Below are 22496 nucleotides of genomic sequence, written 5' to 3'. Positions count from 1 at the left end.
AAATCAGCAATTAAATATATCATCAGTAAAGTCACTACAGTTATTTAAATACTGGGAAATGTACTTATAGTGAGTTATAATACAGTAAATAAGATAATATTACATTTTTTCTTTAAGCTAAGTCCCTCTAATTTAGGGGTTCTTAACCTGGTCCATGGTCCCTTGAGTGTTCATGGATAGAAAATAGGGGTCTAGGAGCTTTGAGTGGAAAAACTACAGTTAACTAAAATTCAGCATTTTCTCTAATTACAAATGTAGACAACAAATTATGGAAGTATTATCAGAGCCCGTGCTTTCGACATCAACAGAAATAACAGTTATCTTCATATCACATTACAGTTGTAGCATCTTGAAATATTTTTCTTATTCATCACTACTTTAAAGTTATGGTGATTATTAGACTGTTAGATCTTAAGATGTTAATAAATGAGTTACTCTATAATAGTTTAGAAATATTTTAATTACCATATTTTAGTATAATTATTGTCCTTTATAATCCTATATATTTTACTTTATGCATTTAGAAATATTATTCTGACAAGCAGTTCATAAGTTTTACACCAGACCGCCAAAGGGGTCTGTAATACAAAAATGTTCAGAAACCTTGCTCTAAATTGTGCTTTGAGATAGGACATTCTGGAAAAGCTGCACATCGTTTCTCTTCCTTAAAAAAAAAAAATAGCATCCTTTGGACTGTACCATTTAAGGGTACTGAATAACCTAAAGGGTGGGTGACCTTGAATAGTATCAGAATCAATGATTACCCTTCCGTTTAGCTATAGGAATTTAGAAGGTGACTATTTGAAATAAGAGAATACTCAGGATTTCAAAATTTGTCAGAAAGTAAAACTTTTAAAATGCAGAGCAGTAGATTCTCTACTTTCTGTGGCAAATGGAATTGAGAATTGAAATAAATAGTGAGGAACCTGGTTTCTTAGTACTCACTTCCCCTGAAACAATTCAGAGGTTGAGAGACTAGACTGATGATTAAGTTCTCAGTTAACACACAGGTCCTGGTAACCTCAATAAATTAAGGAACATTTAAGAAACAGGAAGAAAATTTCTTCCAGGAAAAGAATTAAAAGTTTGTGTGGTAAAAAATATAATACAATATCCTAAAACTATAAAATTGAGAAGAAAATCAAACTATAATGAATAACAGTAATTTCAAATTATTTGAATTTGGTAGACTCATCAGTAAATGTTATATCTGTAGACACACTTCTTACAGACATAGTAACTACCAGTTGTGACTAATACCTTAAATGTGTCTCCTTACACATCGCCCACTTTTAATTCCCATTTAACTGTGAACCTTGGCAAAGGTTTATGTGACTAATATGTCCAGTGTATTCTCCCAATTCTCCCCATTTCTTGCTAAAAAATGTCAGTTTAGATTGAACAATATATTTAAAGAGAATTTTAAGAACTCAGAGGAATTGAGGGAAGAAGTGAGAGATTTATTATTTGTCTACTTGGTAGAAAACACTACAGCACTTTTCCTCAGTCTTGTAAAGGCTTTTTACATTTTATTTGTTAGATGTGAATGATAGTCTCTGTGTTTAAAGAATGACTGATGGTGCTAAGTGCTCCTCATTCTGCACCGTTTACCAGTGGGAAAGTTAGAGCTTCTGGGTGTGGGGTCAGTGCCCTTCATCTGGAAGGATTTTTTGCTGGAGGAATCCAGGCATGAATGCATGAATACATGAATGCAGGCTTCATGCCTGTTATTTTGTTTTAGGAGGCCTCCCGTTCATCTGCATGTGGAAAATCAACAGGTCTGCTGCTAGGGCCCTGAACTCTCTCCTGCTCAGCTAAAGGTTCACTCACTGGGAAGAACTGTTTCTGCTCCCTCAAGCTTTTCCCTCGTCTCTCTTAGAAGCTTGTCTCCTCAGTGCCTCAGTGGCACCACTGTTCCTCTGACATTGCACCTCAGAATCAGTGTTAACTTTTTATTTATGCCACTCTGTGCACTCAGTCCTTAGATCTTGATCAGATAGGGGTTTTCCACTTCTTAATCTATATTGCCATGTTAATTCTCCAGTCCCTGGTCATTTCTGACCTCACATGATATATAAAATGTGGCTATAGACCATTGGAACTGATTTTCCTTTGTGGCTTCTAGAATTCAATCTTATCACATTAGCTTAGAGTCATACCCTGCATCATTTTCACTTCGTTAATCTCCTTTCATTCAATACTAAATGGATTGCCAGCCATCTTGTCACTGAGATTATGTGACAGTTATGATTATTTTAATCCCTTAAATCCTTCAGTGGTTCTCTGTTTTCCTCTTCTTTATTAATGTGTTAGTTGCAGTCAACATTTGTCAATATTATTTTCTTCATATCCCAAGATACACTTTCCTGTTCTTTCTGTACCCCTCAGAAGTCTTTTATTTGTAAGCCATTTGTTTAAGCTTTCTCCAATATCTTATTTCCATAGTACTCTAGAAACATGACCTCATATTCCAGATTTTAATCTGTACCTTTTATAAAATCTTTCTCAATTATTTAGAAGAAAATGCAGGCTAAAAAGCCTCAACCAGTTAGGGTATTTATCCTCAGTGCTAACACTTCTGTTACATACAAATGAGGATTCATAATTGCAACCATTTCAAGAAAGGATTAAGTCACCTATAAGTGTTTGAGTGGTGGCCTCTTCATGTGCAACTGGCCCTACCCCATGAAATATTTTATCAAAAACTAGAAAGGTGGTTTCTGAAGCTAAAGTTAAATCTTGTGAAGTTGAGCTACAGAACACATCCACTGGGTTGGCTAACAAGGAATCATTCTTTTCATACACTTTTAATCTTTAATAGCTTCTCTACATCCAGTTAGACAAATAATTCAACAGTGAAAAGATGTGGAATTTTGGAAAAATTTTGAAAACAATTTGGTTAAAGTATATTTTCAGGGCTGGTGTCTTAGCTCAGACTGCTCTAACAAAATGTTATAGACCAGGCAGCTTAAACAAAAGGTATTTATTTCTCAGTTCTGGAAGTTGGGAAGTTCAAGATCAGGGTGCCGGCAAATTTGGTTCCCAGGGAGAGCTGCTCCCCGTCTTACAGAAAATCACTGCCTTATTGTGTGTTCACATGGCCTTTCTCTCAGTCTTCCTATTCTTGTAAGGACATTAATCTCATCGTGAGGGTGGGACCTAATTTAAACCTAATCACCCCAAAGGCCTCATCTCCAAATACCATCACAGAGGATGTTAGGGCTTCAACATATGAATTTTGTGGGGACACAAGCAAAATTTACTATGGGCACATAATCAGCAGGACCCAGTGCAAGATGAAAATGTGAAGGAGCCCTTGTTTAAAAGCAAGAAAAGGGAATTCCCTGGTGGTCCAGTGGTTAGGACTCCACGCTTTCACTGCCAAGGGCGGGGGTTTGATCCCTGGTCTGGGAACTATGGACCCTGCAAGCCGTGAGGCGTGGTCCCCCCCCCCCGCCAAAAAAAAAGAAAAAAACCCAAGTAAAAAGTGCCATTGGAGGTACTAAAATATAAAACTTTCCCCTTCTGCAGTCTCTCTTGACCTGTCATCGTGTCTTTTTCTTGCTACTTAATGTCACAGTCCCTTGAGCATGGGGATACTTGTTGGTTGAGTGCAGATCCTCACAGGTGCCTGGGACCGCACTACTGGCTGCCAGGCTCTCCTTCTTGTCAGCACTAGACCTCCATGGGAGATCAATCTCTCTTTCCCATGGGATTGCTACCTTAACCAGCAGTGGACAGGTGATCCCTAAGTGATTGTATATGTCACACTGGGATGTGCTAGGTGCCTGGATAAGGGGTGAATGAGAAGGTTGCCCTTCTTGTCTCCTGCTAAGCTTGCTGTGGTGCTGCCAGCCTGGAAAGGGGATGGCCACCACCATGCCCTTCCCTGAGAAAAGGGTGTATGTCCTCTTGTACGCATCACCCTGAAGCCCCCCATGCCCACACCCTGGCCCACTGGGAGGTTGAGTGGGGCCCAGAACACCATGGAGTCAGGAGATGGGCAGCTGAGAACCCATCCAGGGAGGCAGGGGGCAGCAGGACTGCCCCTGAGCCAGGCCTCTAGATCCCCAGGCTTGTGCTGCATTGTCCCATTGGACTTCACTTACGCAATACAAATTCAAAGATAAAATTATTAAGAACTTTAAGACAAAGACTGCAGTGCCTTGAACTCCAAACAGGGGGCCCTTCTGGATGTGTGCCTCTGTGCTACTGTACTGGTCACACGCCCATGGAGGCGGCCTTTCATGCAATCCCTGAGACGTGGCTGTTATGTAGTATAGTGTTTAAGATCAAGCTAGTAAATCCTCTAAGAATTGGAAGGATAGCATAACACTGTATCACTCCTCGTGAAAGGCTATGTGCCATTCATTGTCTCTGAACCCCATAGTATCCACTAAATTAGCATATGCGAAAAGGTTATTCATTGAACATTGATACATCAAGACAGTGAACCAACAACAGGATATAATCCAAAATTAAATGTTATCAAGGAACATTCATTTATCAGTATAATTTATACTTTAGACAGACATTTCAATTTTGCACACATGTGTTCCCATATTGGAGGCTCTCTTTACAAAGGTACCATTTAGATTATTTTTCCTCTGATAAATTCATCAGTATGTAGGAAGGAGGAGCATTCACAGATAGAATCCACAAGGAGGAGCTCTGAACTCATTTAAGCATCAGGATTTGCAGTTTCTATCTCAGAGTGTATTCACGAGTAAGATTGTCTTGAAGTACATAATTAGTTCCAAGGCAGAGTTTTATCAGCTGAGTCTTTGGGGAATGGTAATGTGTAAACACTTATTAAAATGTTGTGGTGGGAGGGGGCATGATTCTGCATAAGTCAAATTAGACAGGTACAAACAAAACCAAAGGCTTCCTGCCCTTGGGATTATTTGTTCTTTGGTTGAAGATACATACCATATTGTGGATTCTCATCCATGTTAAGAGATAGCAAGGAAAGAGTATGGACATTTTTGCAGTTTACAGTTAGCTCTGACAAATAGAGATATAAACCGTGCAGCTCTCAGAATATGGTATTTTTCCCAGGGCATCTCTGCGGGGTGGGGTGGGCAGGGAAAGTTATTGAGTTATGTTTCTATATATTGAGTTCTCATATCAGGAAAGCATGAATTAAAGTGTATTGTGGGATGTCTTGTACAAATATAAATAAATGGATACATAAACAGTATACTGTAAACAGATGAGACAAAGCAATAGAAATGAAGGCTTATAAAGTGTATTGGATTGTAGACTTTGTTTTCCTGTCTCTATTTTTAATCTATATAAAGCCTCCAAGTCTCTTGAGCCAGCTGGAGAAATTAAGAGTAAGTGTCATATTGAGTCAGGAGTATGTTGGGACAATGGCTGGTGAAACTTGAAAGGCGGAATCATTCCTTTGATGTTTCTTCTTGGTGCTCCAGCCTGGCTTTGGGATAGGGATATATATTGATACTTAGTAAAACTTGGCAAGCTCTACCTTGTGTGGCTAAATACTCATGACTTGGTTGGTTCTACACAGCTGGAGAGTTTGGATGATTTTTTTTTTTTACTCTTGTTGTAAGGTTAGTAGAAGTGAATTGGGAAGGAGTGGTATAGTTTGACTGGTACTTCCCCCAAAGAAAGGAAAGTTGGATTAGACTCACAGGGTGAAAAACTAAAGAGGTCTTTCTTGGCAAAATAAAACCACCTACCCTTCTATCACCATTTCTTTACCTTTTATTTTTCACCATATAGCTTTGTGTTGTGTATTTATTTGCTTTTAATGTGTTCCCCCCACTAAAATATGTGTCATTCTGAGGACAGGACTTTGATTTGGTTTAGATTTATCCTTAGAGTGTAGAACTGTGCATGGCACAAAGTAAGTAGGTGCTCAATAATTATTTGTGAAATTAATATATCAGTGAGTCTGTAATGTCACATGATTTATCTTTTTAAATTATATTTTATCATCTTTTGATTGAGATCAAAATCACGATGTTGTAATGCTGCTCCTCCTTTGATATTGGGAAATAGGGAAATTTTCAACGTTAACTAGGCTGATAATTAAGGTTTCCTCTACTGAGGGAGTCTCCTATATCTCCCTACTTGAAGTGGGGGCCTGCAGATCAGCAGCACGTGGGGGCCCCAACCCAGTGCTATTGAATCAGAATCTGCATTTTCACAAAATGCCCAGGTGGTTTGTATGAATAGTAAAATTTGAATGGGTGACTCCACAGAATGGGCCTTTAACCAGGCATGTAATTAGATGAGAAAGTTTGGCTTTGATTTACTCCTGAGCAAAGCAAAAGAAGAAAGGAGGCTGCAAATGGGATGAAATGGAATGTTTTACAGTGCCTTTTACTCTTTCTGCCTTTATATCATCCTAAATACTTCTATATCAAGTCCTTTCAACTGTAAATCTTTGTTGGTGCTTTTCATTTCTTTTCCATCTTAATTTTTTTTCCAGGTTTCTTATGTTGTTATAATTTCATCTACTATGTCATAAGCCAATAGAATGCTTTGTATTTCACATATGAATGCACTTCTTTCAAATAATGGCCTGTCCTAAAAATCTTACCTCTCTGTGTATAAATATTTTCTTCCTCAGCTTTCTTAGATGTCAAGAAAAAAGTCCATATTATAAGTGAGATTCTGTCCTTCAAGCAACATTTTATAAAGGATCCTTTTTCATCTTTGGACCGTTGCTTACAGCAGTGCCCTCCTTGGGCTTGGGGTCTCTTTTTTAGTGGCTTTTCAAGTATTAACTGACAGTGCTTGAGTGAGAGTTATGTTCAGAAACTAGGTGCTGTGTATTTTAATAAACATTACCTGAACTGTATCCTCAGGAATGGTTAACTTCTTTTTTTTTTTTTTTTTTTTTTTTTTTTTGCGGTACGTGGGCCTCTCACTGTTGTGGCCTCTCCCGTTGCGGATCACAGGCTCCGGACGCACAGGCTCAGCAGCCATGGCTCACGGGCCTAGCTGCTCCGTGGCATGCGGGATCTTCCCGGACCAGGGCACGAACCCGTGTCCCCTGCATTGGCAGGCGGACTGTCAACCACTGCGCCACCAGGGAAGCCCAGGAATGGTTAACTTCTAATGGATATAATTGAGAGTCAGACAGAAGGTCACTCTTAGAGATTAGGGACAGGAAAATGCCAATAGTGGTTTGATTTTTTTTTTTTTGGTTACAAATGTCCTGGGTCAGCATTTTAAGATTTTTGTGTTAAGTGTTAATACATAGAATAAATTATCTTCCTTCCCCCATTGCTACCATCTTATCTCCACATTGAAGTTAGATTCCTTGATGAAAGAAAGTTTACCTTATAATTTCCTCTGGGGGTTATCTAACACAGTATTGCGCACTTCATAGTGTTCAGTACAAATTCATGATTTGAAATTTGAAAAAAGAAAGAATTAGCTGCAAATAGAATTGTGAATAAGCAAAAGATCTAATAAGACAAATAAGCCATGCATTTAGTAGACAGAAGCACAAATCGAAAGGGTGGTTTATGGTGTTTTCTATGGACATTTTAAAGTTGCATGAGTCACTATAATTAGCAATCATTAGAAATGTTTTACATTGTATAGCCAAAATATCTTTAATTTTAATATGTATTTAGGGTTAACTATAGAACTGGTTATCTGTTTTCTTTTGGAAGCTATATTCATGCATTCATCTAGGTAAAAATTGATAATGCCAAGATAGCATCATTTTGCTTCATTCATATTCCCTAGTGATGATCATACCATCTTTCCTCAGCTGAATAACAAAAACCAGTTTCTTTGTTCCGTCTTGAAAGGTGATATGAAATGAACTCAGCCTGCCTTTGTTTGTCTATATCCTGTGCCGAATTAGTCTTAGTGAATAATATAAAGTCAGGACAGGCTCTCTTTTCTAGCTTTTGGTGGTGCTGACATACACAGAAACACAGTGCTTTATATTTTGCAGGTTTAAGAGAATACTATGTGGAGTACAGCCTCACAAAAATAAGGTTATACAAGTATGCAGTAAATTAAACAATGCTGACATGGATGTGATAAGATATAGGTAGGCAACATCAAACTGTTAGGCTTACTGTTGTAGTTTATTTTTGAACTGATGCAAAATGTAAAGTACCCAATTTTCATGTCATTGGATTCTATTCTATTCTAACTCGCCCCCCCCCCAACCCTGTTTCATCAGGTCCTTAGGTATGTTCCAGTTTAACCCTGCCTGTGCTTACTATTTATGTTAGGTATATTATGTATAATTATAGATACAAAGTTTGACCCAATTACACTTTGGGGCTGATAAGAGAAAGTCTGTGATGTAAATGAAACTCTTTTGGGCAAGTTTTCATTAAAAACAAGTCCCAAAGCTATAGCAGAGGAAAAGCTATTTGAATTTAGTTTTTCCTTTTCCTCTTCCTATCTGTATTTACTTTTTCACTGCTGAGAAATAAGAGAGATCAAAAACAAGTGTGTTTGAATTGCTTTTTCCCCACCTAATATGGTAAAATCAAAAACCAGAATATCAAGGATCACAACGGGATGAAAGGGCTTGGTACCTCCTAAGCCAAAGAGAATAGGAGGGGGCCTAGTGATGTAACTTAGGGTCAGGAAGGAAAGAGATGGTGTTTTAATATAATATGATCTAGGAGATCACTTCCACATTAGTGGAGTAAGAACCCTTGAAAATCCACTCCTCTATAAAAAACAATGAGAACATTGACAAAAATTATCAAAGCCTTAATCAAAGGCTTGCAATAATTTGAGGACCATTTATTCAAGAAAAATGTTTAAATGTTGGTAAGAACAGCGAGCTTTGTGTTGTTTTGATTTTGCCATATCCTATCCCCCTCTAACTGGCCTTGAAATCATGGTAGCCAAGAGAATCAACAGCAGCCTAGTAGTTACTGGGAGGGACAGAACAGGTTTGAAGATTCTTAAAAAACCCCATTCCCAGATAAGTGTCATCATATGGCTTGTCTGTCAGTTCCCTGGAAACCTCCTTGGCAGGGCTTGTCTTTATGTGACCTAACTGGTTCAATGCTAACAGCCTTTTCCTCTGAAGCATTTGTTGAATATAATCAGTGACAATTATTTAGAATTGCAGCTGCCTGATGTGGGCCACACAGGAACCTGGTCAAAAACTTAAAAGGAAAAGCTGGGTAATGAGATGTTCATAGGGGTCTTTAAAAGGATCTGACATATTCCTAGGAATCTAGAAGGCCACACACATGCAAAGCTGTGTGCATGTCTAGGAATAACCTGAGAAGGCTCTTATGTCTCACTTCTGGTTGACCTGAAGTTCTGCTCAAGCAGGAAGTGAAGACTAAGGTAGTAAACTACCTGCCTGGCATTGAAGGCATAACCCACACAGAACCCCTTAGCAAATGCTAGGAGACTTATTGGTTCTAGATATTTAAGAAAATCTCTATCCAATTGTTAGCTGATCCAAAGCTAACTGAGCAGAGACATCAGTGTCCACACCTGACAAACAATACAGATTTTATAGAATTAGTCCAGGAAACCTGTTAAACAAACAGCAACAGCAAAAAACCTTGGGGAGAAGATCTGATTTTCAGAGTTGCCATATTATTTAAAATATTTAGTTTTTGCCATAATATGTTATTTCAAGGCATGCAAAGAAAAGGAAAGTATGGCCCATGAACAGGGGGATAACAAATCAATAGTAACTGACTCTGAGGAAGCTCAGATATTATTAGAACACCATAAATTACTAGACAGACTTTAAATCAGTTTTTATAAATATGTTCAAAGCACTAAAGGAAACTTTGTCTACAGAATTAAAGAAAAGTATGGGAGTAATGTCTTGTCACATAGAGAATATCAATGAAGAGGTAGAAATTATAAAAACGGAATAGAATATCTGGAGTTGAAAAGTACAATAATTGAAATTAAAAAAAAAAAAAATCACTTGAGCTCAACAGCAGATTTGACCTGGCAGAAGAAAGAATCAGAAAATTTGGAAATAGGTCAACTGAGATTTTATAGTCTGACAAACAGAAAGAAAAAAAAAAAGAATAAATAGAGCTTCAGAGATATGGGGAGACCATGAAGTATCAATATATCAACAAATGCATAATGGGAGTACCAGAAGGAAAGGAGAAGGAAAAAGGGGCTGAAAGAATGTTTAAGGAAATAATGTCCAAAAACTTACCAAATTGATAAAAATTATTAATCTCCACATCCAAAAAGTTTAACACGGTCCAAGTGGAGTAAATTCAAGGAGATCCACATCTAGACACATCCTAATCAAACTGTTGCAAGACAAACACAAAGAGAGACTACTGAAAGTAGTGAGAGAAGCAGCTCATCATACACAAGAGGTGTTCAATATGAATAACAGCTTATTTCTTAGAAGAAACCAGGGAGGCCAAGAGGCAGTGGTATGACATATTCAAAGTGGTGAAATAAATACTGAGAGAACGTGTTGCTAGCAAGCCTGTCATACCAAAAACACTAAGGGGATCCTTTAGGTCAGCAGTCCCCAACCTTTTTGGCAGCAGGGACTGGTTTCATGGAAGACAATTTTTCCATGGACTGGAGGTGGGTGGATGGTTTCGGGATGATTCAAGCACATTACATTCATTGTGCTCTTTATTTCTATTATTATTACATTGTAATATATAATGAAATAATTATATAACTCACCATCCTGCAGAGTCAGTGGGAGCCCTGAGCTTGTTTTCACTTGCCCCTCACTGATAGGGTTTTGATATGGCTCTGCAAGCTATTGATTTATTATGGTCTCTTTGCAGTCAATGATAAGCTACTAATGATAATCTGTATTTGCAGCCACTCCCCAGTGCTAGCATCACCGCCTCAGCTCCACCTCAGATCATCAGGCATTAGATTCTCATAAGGAGTGTGCAACCTAGAGCCCTCACATGTGCAGTTCACAGTAAGGTTCTCACTCCTATGAGAATCTAATGTCGCCGCTGATCTGACAGGAGGTGGCGCTCAGGCAATAATGCGAGTGATGGGGAGCGGCTGTAAATACAGATGAAGCTTCACTCGCTTGCCCGCTGCTTACCTCCTGCTCGGTGGCCCAGGGGTTGGGGACCTCTGCTTTAGGTTAAACAAAAGGACCCTGGAAACTAACTTGAATCCACATGAAGAAATAAAGGGCACTGGTAAGGGAAATGATAAAGATTAGAGATTTAGAAATAAAAGAAGTAGAGAATAGAAATCTAATAGAGAAATCAATGAAACGGAATTTTTTTTTATAAAGATCAAGAAAATTGACAACCTTTAGCTAGACTGACCAAGAAAAAAAACACCAGACTCAAATTACTAAAGCCAGATATGAAAGAGAAGTCACTACTGACCTTAAGGAAATGAAATGATTATAAGGGAATATGTAAATGACTATATCCCAACAAAAACTAGATAGCATAGACGAAATGGACAAATTCTTAAAAAGACACAAATTACTGAACTGACTCAAGAAGAGAAAGAAAATTGGAAAATACTTACAACAAGTAAAGTGATTAGACATTTAATTTAAAAACTTTCCACAAAGAAAATTTCAGGCTCATGTGGCTTCACTGGTGAATTCTGCCAAATGTTTAAAAGGAATGAATACCACTCCCTTACAAATTAAAATATAGAAGAGCGAACACTTTCTGTGGTAGGCTAAAAAATAGCACCTCCCCCGCCCCCGCCACAAGATATTCATGTCCTAATCCCTGGAACCTATAAATGTTACCTTTCAGGTAAAGTCTTTACAGATATGATTAAGTTAGGAATCCTGACACCAAGGTAGAGATTATTCTAGATTATGTCAGCCCAATGCAGTCATAAATGTCTTCATAAAAGAGAGGAAGAGGGAGGGAGATTTTAAACAGAAGAGGAGAAGTCAATGTGACAATAGAGGCAGAGATTAGAATGGTGCCAGCCACAAGTCAAAGAATGCTGGTAACTACTTGAAGCTGAAAGAGGTGGGGAATGGATTTTCCTTTAGAGTTCCCAGAGTGAGCATAGCCCTGCCAACATCTTGATTTTAACTCAGCAAAACTGCTTTTGGACTTTTGACCTCCAGAAGTTTAGGAGAGTAAGTTTTTGTTGTTTTAAGCCACCTGTGTTGTGATAATTTTTAACAGAGCTATAGGAAACCAGTATACTTTCCAACTCATTTTGTGATGCTGGTATCATCCTGGTGCTAAAACTGGATGGAGACACAGAAAAAAGAAAACAAAGACTGATATCCCATGTGGATATAGATACATAAGTGCTCAGCAAAATACTAGCAAATTGAATCCAGTAATATAAAAAAAAAATCATACAACATGACCAAGAGGGATTATCTCAGGAATGCAAGGTTGGTTTAATATCTGAAATCAATGAATTATAATACATTAATAGAATAAAGAACAAAACCCACTAATCAACTCTCTAGATGGAGAAAAACATTTTGACAAAAATCCAGTAAAAAATCCAAAAAAATAGGATTAAAGAGGTATTTCCTTAAACAGATAAAAGATAACCTTGAAGAACCCACAGCTAACATCATATGTAATGGTAAAATGCTGAACACGTTCCCCTTAAGGTCATAAGCAAGACAAGAATGTCTTCTCTTGCCATTTCCTTTTTTTAATATATTTAAAAAATATTTATTTATTATTTATTTTGGCTGTGCCAGGTCTTAGTTGCAGCATGCGGGATCTTTAGTTGCAGGCATGTGGACTTCTTAGTTGCGGAATGTGGACTCTTAGTTGCAGCATGCATGCAGGATCTATTTCCCCAACTGGGGATCGAACCTGGGCCCCCTGCATTGGGAGCATGAAGTCTTACCCACTGGACCACCAGTGAAGTTCCTGCTCTTGTCATTTCAATTTGACATTGGATTGGAAGTTCTAGGCAAGGTAATCAGGCAAGAAAAAGAAATAAAAGACATCTAGCCTTTTGGCCAGAACTGCCATCTTCCAGTAATTTGCCAACATGACCAACACAGAAGGAAAGAGGAGAGGCATCTGCTCTATGTTCTCTAGGTCTTTTAGAAAATATGGAGTTGTTCCTTTGGCCACATACATGTTAATCTATAAGAAAGGTGACATTGTTAGACATCAAGGGAATGGGCACTGTTTAGAAAGGAATGCCCCACAAATGTTATCATGGCAAAACTGGAAGAATCTATAACATGTGTCCCCAGCATGCTGTTGGCATTGTTGTAAACAGACAAGTTAAGGGCAAGATTCTTGCCAAGAGAATTAATGTACATATTGAGCATGTTAAGCGCTCTAAGAGCTGAGATGGCTTCCTGGAACATGTGAAGGAGAATGATCAGAAAAAGAAGGAAACCAAAGAGAAATGTACTTGGGTTCAGCTGAAGCACCAGCCTGCTCCACCTAGAGAAGCACACACTGCGTGGCTTGTGGAGTCTTAGTTTGACGGCAGTGAAAGCATCGAGTCCTAACCACTGGACTGACAGAGAATTCCCTAGAGAAGCACACTTTGTAAGAACCAATAGAAAGGGCCTGAGCGGCTGAAACCCAATGAATTCATGGCATGACAGGTCTAAAAAAAATAAAAGATCTCTGGACTGTAAAAATGTTTTTCTTAATTGAGTTAAAGTGTGGTGTCCACACCCCCAAAGAAATATTTAAAGCGCACTTTGTATCCTAAAAATGAATGAATGAATGAGCGAATGAATAAACAAATAAATGATATCCAGATCGGAAAGGAAGAAGTAAAACTACATCACACCATATACTAAATTTAACTCCAAATGGATCAAAGGCCTAAATGTAAGAGCTAAAACTATAAAATTCTTAGAAGAAATCATATGAGTAAATATTTGTGTCCTTGGATTAAGTAATGGTTTCTTAAATATGACACCAAAAGTACAGGTGACAATAGAAAAAGATAGACAAATTGAACTTCACCAACATTAAAAGCTTTTGTGCTTCAAAGGGCACCATCAAGAAATTAAAAAGATAACCCATAGAATGGGGGGAAATATTTGCAAATCCTATTTTGATACAGGGACTAGTATCCATAATATAAAATTATCTCGTATAACTTAAAATGACATGGCAAATAACCCCCCAAAAAATTAGTAAAGGATTTGAACAGATATTTTTCCAAAAAATATATACAAATATCCAATAAGAACATGAGAAGGTGCTCAATGTCATTAATCATTAGGGAAATGCAAATCGAAACTACAGTGAGATACCAATTCTCACTCACTAGGATGCCTATAATAATAATAATTTAAAAAGGAAAATAATAAGTGTCGGCAAAGATGTGAAGAAATTGAAACCCTCATACATTGTTAGTGGGATTGTAAAATGGTACAGCTATTCTGGAAAACTGTTTGGCAATTCCTCAAAATGTTAAACTTAGAGTTAACTTATGATGCAGCAATCTACTCCTAGGTATATACCTAAGAGAATTGAAGACATATGTCTACATAAAAACCAGTACACTAATGTTCACAGCAGCATTATTCATAATAGCTGAAAAAGTGGAAACAACTCAAATATCCATAAATTGATGAGTGGATAAACAAAATGTGATATATCTGTACAATGGAATATTATTTCACAATAATAAAGAATAAAGTGTTGATACATGCTACATCATGGAAGAACCTTGAAAACATTATGCTAAGTGAAAGAGGCCGATCACAAATGAGTACACATTATATGATTCTGTTTACATGAAATGTTCAGAATAGGCAAATCCATTGAGACCAAAAGTAGATAGGTAGTTGCCAAGGGGTGGGATAGGGTGGGATGAGGAGAGTCTGCTAATGGGTGTAAAATATTTTTTTATGGTGATGAAAATGTTCTGAAATTAGACAGTGGTGATGGTTGCACAACTCTGAATATGCTACCAACTTCTGAATTATGTACTTTAAAAGGGTGATCATATTACATACATTATGTATGTAATATGATCTAAATATTATACTAGGAGGATGATAGCTAACTTTGATACAGACCTATGAGGGATATGGACAAGAGATTAATTCTTATAGTATTAGATAGCATAGAAACAAGCTATCAAAAACCCCAAATTATTCAGAGGTGATCAAAGAATACTAAAGAGAAGAGGAAAAAAAGCAAGATGCCACTTCAAGGTTTCTTGTTCCCTCACCCAGGACTCAGCTTTCCCTTCTACCCAGTATCACAAACTTGTGCACGTGGGCCTGTGCAATACAATATTTATAAGGTGAATATTCAACCTGTTGCTACTCACATACCCTAACCGTATACTTTCCATATTATTCTTTACCGTTCTTTTTTCTTTTAACATCTTTATTGGAGTATAATTGCTTTACAATGGTGTGTTAGTTTCTGCTTTATAACAAAGTGAATCAGCTATACATATACATATATCCCCATATCTCCTCCCTCTTGCAACTCCTTCCCACCCTCCCTATCCCACCCCTCTAGGTGGTCACAAAGCACCGAGCTGATCTCCCTGTGCTATGCGGCTGCTTCCCACTAGCTGTCTGTTTTACATTTGGTAGTGTGTATAAGTCCATGCCACTCTCTCTCTTCGTCCCAGCTTACCCTTCCCCCTCCCCGTGTCCTCAAGTCCATTCTTAGGTCTGCATCTTTATTCCTGTCCTGCCCCTAGGTTCTTCATAACCATTCTTTTTTTTTTGTTTTTAGATTCCATATATATATATGTTAGCATACGGCCTTTACCATTCTTTACACACATGTAGTCAATCTCAAGACTCATGAAAGAAACTTCTCCCTTTTTATTCTGAATTCTTGTGCACTAGCAAATATTTTAGAAGTTTAAACAATATGTCAACGTATTTTATAGTTACTTTAACTGAGAAACATAACTAGATTTAAAAAAACAGGACAGTTTCCTTTTCTAAATTCTCATTTATATCAATCAGGGTTTAGTGAGAAAAATAGAAGTTACCCTAGGTGTCTTCAAGATTTTCAAGGAGAAAATAATTTTTTTCAGGGAATTAAGTACTTACAAAATTGTAGGAAAGGTCGGTATAACTGAATCACTTTGCTGTACACCTGAAACTAACACAACATTGTAAATCAACTATAATCCAATAAAAATTGGATTAAAAAATTGCAGGAGGGGCTTCCCTGGTGGCGCAGTGGTTGAGAGTCCGCCTGCCAATGCAGGGGACACGGGTTCGTGCCCTGGTCCAGGAGGATCCCACATGCCGCGCAGCGGATGGGCCTGTGAGCCATGGACTCTGAGCCTGCGCATCCGGAGCCTGTGCTCCGCAATGGGAGAGGCCACAACAGTGAGAGGCCCGCGTACTGCAATTAAAAAAAGAAAAAAAAAAATTGTAGGAAAGGCCAGAAGAAGAGAAAGAGGAAGTGGGGGGTCTTCGAGAAATGAGAAAATTGTAGGCAGCTGCTGCCTACATTCCAGCTGAAGCCTGATGGTAGACCATAAAGTCCAAGAAGCAAGCTGTTGTTGATGCCACGGCTGCAGGAGTCTGAAATGCTGTGTGAGGAAGAGTAGATTCTGCCTCCTTACTGCCTTCCAAATCTTATGCAAGTGCTTGTTTTTGATGGAATCTCAGATGGAATCCTACTAGCAAGAGATTCTGAGAAATGTAGTTCCCAAGCTTCTAGCCCCTGCAGTACCAAGAGAATATGTACAAAAGAGTGCTGGAATGTTACTGATCGATAGCCAGTATGACATGACTTCAGAAGCCAAAGCACTGGTCAAAATGAACTTTGGGTGAATGATGCTTTAGGTTTAGCAGTTGACTCTTTGTTCTTTTAAATACTAGAGAATTTACTACTGCATTTCTGCCTTATATTATATTTCTTATGTCTCTGGCTACCTGAATTAAACCCAGAACATATTTGTCTTAGTGTTTCCTTTCTGCTGTAACAAGTTGCCACAAACCTTAGTGGCTTCAAACAGTACAAGTTTGTTCTCTTACTGTTTTAGAGGCATAAAGTCTGAAATCAGTGAAAAGTCGAAGTGTCAGCAGGGTTGGTTTCCTTAGTAGTCTATGGGGGAATGAGTTTCCTTGCCTTTTTTAGCTTCTGAAGGCTGCCTGCATTCCTTTACTTGATTCCTTCCTCGAATAACTCTGCTCTCTTGTTTCCATCATCACATTTCCTTCTCTTCCGTCGTCAAATGTCTCTCTGCCCCACTCCTATAAGGACAGTTGTGATTATGTTTAGGTCCCACCTAGAAAAGTCAGGATAATCTCTCCATCACAAGAATCTTAATCACATCTGTAAAGTTTCTTCTGCCATAGAAAGAAACATTCACAGGCTCCAGGGATTAGGACCTAGATACCTTTGGGGGCCATTGTTCAGCCTACTACAACATTTACAAAATATGTGCTTTTCTTTTTAAAGACACATCCTTATTCCTATTTTGTGCCAGTACTTTCCTGTCCAACATGTAAGCTACCAGGCTTATCCCATCACTATAACTTTGGATCTGTGATTTTACAGAAAGGGTACTCTGGCATATATTGCTCTTTCTGTGATGATCCTTGTTTATATGGTGCTGAGTACTTCAACTTTACAGGCACAAAAGGCTCTGGGGCAGTGGATGCATTAAAAAGAACCCTTGGGGCTTCCCTGGTGGCGCAATGGTTGAGAGTCCGCCTGCCGATGCAGGGGACACGGGTTCGTGCCCCAGTCTGGGAAGATCCCACATGCCACAGCGCGGCTGGGCCCCTGAGCCATGGCCGCATCTGGAGCCTGTGCTCCGCAATGGGAGAGGCCACAACAGTGAGAGTCCCATGTACCACAAAAAACAAAACAAAACAAAAAAACCCTTAATTCTTTCAAATGTCATATCCTAATTTTGCGCCAAAAGAAGTATTACCTGTTTTCTGCTAAACGCTTTACTTGTTCTGCTTCTGGTTGATTCTTGGCTCACACATCCTGTTTAGTGGTGTCATGACTTTATTTGCTGAGGCATGGTCTACAGCTGTACTATAGTTGGAGCCTGGTTAAAGGACTGGGAGCAGTTCTGGGCTTTTTGTTCCTCAGGACCTAAAATGTGTTCCCTTGTTCCACATTCTTGGACCTTGCTTAACAACTTGGCCCCAATTTTCCCAAGGAGGGATTCTAGTGCATTTCTCTCCTTCCAGTTTCAGTTCTTATAGTTCTTCTATTGGGGATGAGGGTTCCTTTCTGAGGCCTCAGTCATAAAGACAGGAGAGTAGTAGATGGATCTCTGTGAACCTTTCTATCAACTGACCAATGATTTCACTCAGATTACATGAGAAGACTCTTTATTAGAGCAGGATTCTATTTCCAAAGAAGAAAGATGACATAGAGTAAGAATATGAAATATGGGAATTCCCTGGTGGTCCAGTGGTTAGGACTCTGCACTTTCACTGCTGAGGGCCCGGGTTCAATCCCTGGTAGGGAAACTAAGATCCCACAAGCTGAGTGGTGTGGCCAAAAAAAAAAAAAAAAAAAAAAGTCTATGCAATAATTGGAGGTGAACAGTGGCAAATGCCAAATAATATCTCAGTTTTGGGGAACTGTACTGTCTCTTTCATTTGAACATGGAGAGAATAGATGTTCTAGAAATACAAAGTAAATTATGCATGGTCTGTATATAGATGAAAAAAGGCCCTGAAAAACAAACTAGAATTAATAACCAATTCCCTGCACTTACTTCTTGTTTTCTTACTATATTACCATTCGAAATGGACTAATGTAACCTACTAATCTTAGGTAGAATTGCTGATTTTCTAGGATAGTGAAGTAATTAGATAGTTGTTTTTATCATAGTTTTCATTTTTGCCCCTACCTGAAATAGGGTAAACAAAGGTCTCATTTATGTCAACAAAACACTTTATGAAGCTGGGTAAATGACAATGTCAATAAACACTTGAAGATTTGCTTCCAATTCATTGTAAATAATTGAGGTGACAAAAATCTCATATCAACAGTTCCTTCCTGAACTAAAGCTTTGGATTAAGTAAAATGTACTAGCACACAATTTTCTTGCATCCCTATCTCACCAGTTTTATCCTGTAGTAGCAAAGTGACATCCAGACAACACAAAGATTGGCAGCAGTTGGAAAAGGAAAGACCTCTAGTGTTTGGTTATACAGTTGGATACTCGCCAGCATCTAACATCAGACTACTTTTTGCAAAATCGCCAATCTATCAGCCAAGTTATCCAAAGCTACAGACACAGAGGGGTCACTTAGGTGTGAACCTTCCCTGTTAAAGCAATTTTTTAAGGGCCAACAAGGAAAGGCTTCAGTGTGGAGGATTTCCTTTGTTCTATGAAATAATCAGATATGCAGGAATGATCCTTATTTACACAGGGAGTTTCTAACAGTAGATTCTGATTTTGCTATTGGGGCTCCTATTTCTCATTTATCCTAAGAGAATTTGAAATTCAAAAAGAAAGAAGAACTGTGAAAAAGCAGAATGTCTTGAATATGCTATTGATGTAAAGATTAACCTTTAGAAGAGGGCATCTGCTATGGCACGGCTCTATGTAGAAAGTCTGTTTACAAAAGAAGGCATTAATCAAGACATATGAATCCATTTATAATGTCTTTGCACTGTTGCAGACTTCAGAGTGAGCTAGTGAGGGAGACAGCTGAAGCCTGACAGCTAATTTAAACCCGAGGTCTTCACTGTCCAGAGATTTATCAGAGAGTCAAGCAGCCAGTATAGTATCCTTTATGACTTGTATCTTCTCCGTTTTCAGAGGTAGTAAATGAAAAAGACTGAAAAAGGAGGTGCCATCTATTGCAGCTGTGTAAAATCACATAAACACCGTGCCCTGGGCTTTCATTATAACACTTTCTTCTTAGCTAATTACTGTCAGCATTAAATTACAGAGTCAGGAGGCCCCACTCAATACCAATTCATTCATTTCAGGACACAGTTTGGCAGAAAACCTGTAGTGAAAGGCCAAACCTTTATCCACTAAGCCTTTTATTTGTGATTAAACAAAAGTCTTGACAAGTAGTATAATTTGCATCAAGCAGGGCTACACCAAGGGCCGATTAATAGTTTTTTTAAAAAAATAAAAATCAGCTCTAGCCTCTAGTCCACTTGACAGGATTTATCATTTTGCATATCAAAAGGCACAACGGTGGTCAATTATTTTTTTCCCAGTTCAAGCATTGTACCTTTCATCCAATGACTAACATGACTTTTAAAAAATAACCGTAACCTTTTACACCCATCAGATCTAAGTTGTTGTCTTTTAATACTGTACTGGAGACGTGAGATTTTTGGTGGTATTGGTTTTTATAATATGTTGACTGGAGAGATTTACTATCCTAACCCTTTTATTTTTTATGTATTTATATTTTGAATTTTATTTATTTTTTATACAGCAGGTTCTTATTAGTTATCTATTTTATCCATATTAGTGTAAATATTTCAATCCCAATCTCCCAGTTCATCCCACCACCATCACCCCCCACCCCGCTTTCCCCCCTTGGTGTCCATAAGTTTGTTCTCTACATCTGTGTCCCTATTTCTGCCTTGCAAACCGGTTCATCTGTACCATTTTTCTAGATTCCACATATATGCATTAATATACGATATTTGTTTTTCTCTTTCTGACTTACTTCACTGTGTATGACAGTCTCTGGGGCCATCCACATCTCTACAAATGACCCAATTTCGTTCCTTTTTATGGCTAATATTCCTTTGTATATATGTACCACATCTTCTTTATCCATTTGGCTGTTGATGGGCATTTAGGTTGCTTCCATGAACTGACTACTGTAAATACTGCTGCAGTGAACATTGGGGTGCATGTGTGTTTTTGAATTATGGTTTTCTCTGGGTATATGCCCAGTAGTGGGATTGCTGGGTCACTTGATAATTCTATTTCTGGTTTTTTAAGGAACCTCCATACTGTTCTTCATAGTGGCTGTATCAAGTTACATTCCCACCAACAGTGCAAGAGGGTTCCCTTTTCTCCACACCCTCTCTAGCATTTGTTGTTTGTAGATTTTCTGATGATGCCCATTCTAACCGGTGTGAGGTGGTACCTCATTGTAGTTTTGATTTGCATATCTCTAATAATTTAGCAGCTTTTCATGTGCCTCTTGGCCATCTGTACGTTTTCTTTGGAGCAATGTCTATTTAGGTTTTCTGCCCATTTTTTAATTGGGCTGTTTGTTTTTTTATTATTGAGCTGCATGAGCTATTTATATATTTTGGAGATTAATCCTTTGTCTGTTGGTTTGTTTGCAAATATTTTCTCCCGTTCTGAGGGTTGCCTTTTCGTCTTGTTTATGGTTTCCTTTGCTGTGCAAAAGCTTTGAAGTTTCATTAGGTCCCATTTGTTTATTTTTGTTTTTATTTCCATTACTCTAGGAGGTGGGTCAAAAAGGACCTTGCTGTGATTTATGACAAAGAGTATTCTTCCTATGTTTTCCTCTAAGAGTTTTATAGTGTCTGGTCTTACATTTAGGTCTTTAATCCATTTTGAGTTTATTTTTGTGTATGGTGTTAGGGAATGTTCTAATTTGATTCTTTTACATGTAGCTGTCCAGTTTTTCTAGCACCACTTACTGAAGAGGCTGTCTTTTCTCCATTGTATATTCTTGCCTCCTTTATCAAAGGTAAGGGGACCATATGTGTGTGGGTTTATCTCTGGGCTTTCTATCCTGTTCCATTGATATATATTTCTCTCTGTGTGCCAGTACCATACTGTCTTGATTACTGTAGCTTTGTGGTATAGTCTGAAGTCAGGGAATCTGATTCCTACAGCTCCGGTTTTTTCCCTCAAGATTGCTTTGGCTATTTGGGGTCTTTTGTGTGTCCATACAAAATTTTAGATTTTTTTCTAGTTCTTTAAAAAATGCCATTGGTAATTTGATAGGGATTGCATTGAATCTGTAGATTGCTTTGGGTAGTATAGTCATTTTCACAATATTGATTCTTCCAACCCAAGAACATGGTATATCTCTCCATCTGTTTGTGTCATCATTGATTTCTTTCATCCATGTCATAGTTTTCTGAGTACAGGTCTTTTACCTCCTTAGGTAGATTTATTCCTAGGTATTTTATTCTTTTTGTTGCAGTGGTGAGTGGGATTGTTTCCTTAATTTCTCTTTCTGATCTTTCCTTGTTGGTGTATAGGAATGCAATAGATTTATGTGCATTAAGTTTGCATCCTGCAACTTTACCAAATTCAGTGATGAGCTCTAGTAGTTTTCTGGTGGCATCTTTAGGATTATTTATGTAGAGTATCATGTCATCTGCAAACAGTGACAGCTTTACTTCTTTTTTGATTTGCGTTCCTTTAATTTCTTTTTCTTCTCTGATTGCTGTGGCTAGGACTTCCAAAACTATGTTGAATAATAGTGGCAAGAGTGGACATTCTTGTCTTGCTTCTGATCTTAGAGGAAATGCTTACAGTTTTTCACCATTGAGAATGATGTTTGCTGTGGGTTTGTTGTATATGGTCTTTATTATAATGAGGTAGGTTCCCTCTATGCCCACTTTCTGGAGAGTTTTTATCATAATGGGTGTTGAATTTTGTCAAAAGCTTTTTCTGCATCTATTGAGATGATCATATGGTTTTTA

Source organism: Globicephala melas, chromosome 12 (genome assembly GCF_963455315.2).
Source record: "Globicephala melas chromosome 12, mGloMel1.2, whole genome shotgun sequence".
NCBI lineage: Eukaryota > Metazoa > Chordata > Mammalia > Artiodactyla > Delphinidae > Globicephala > Globicephala melas.
Note: the sequence above shows the minus strand (reverse complement) of the source record.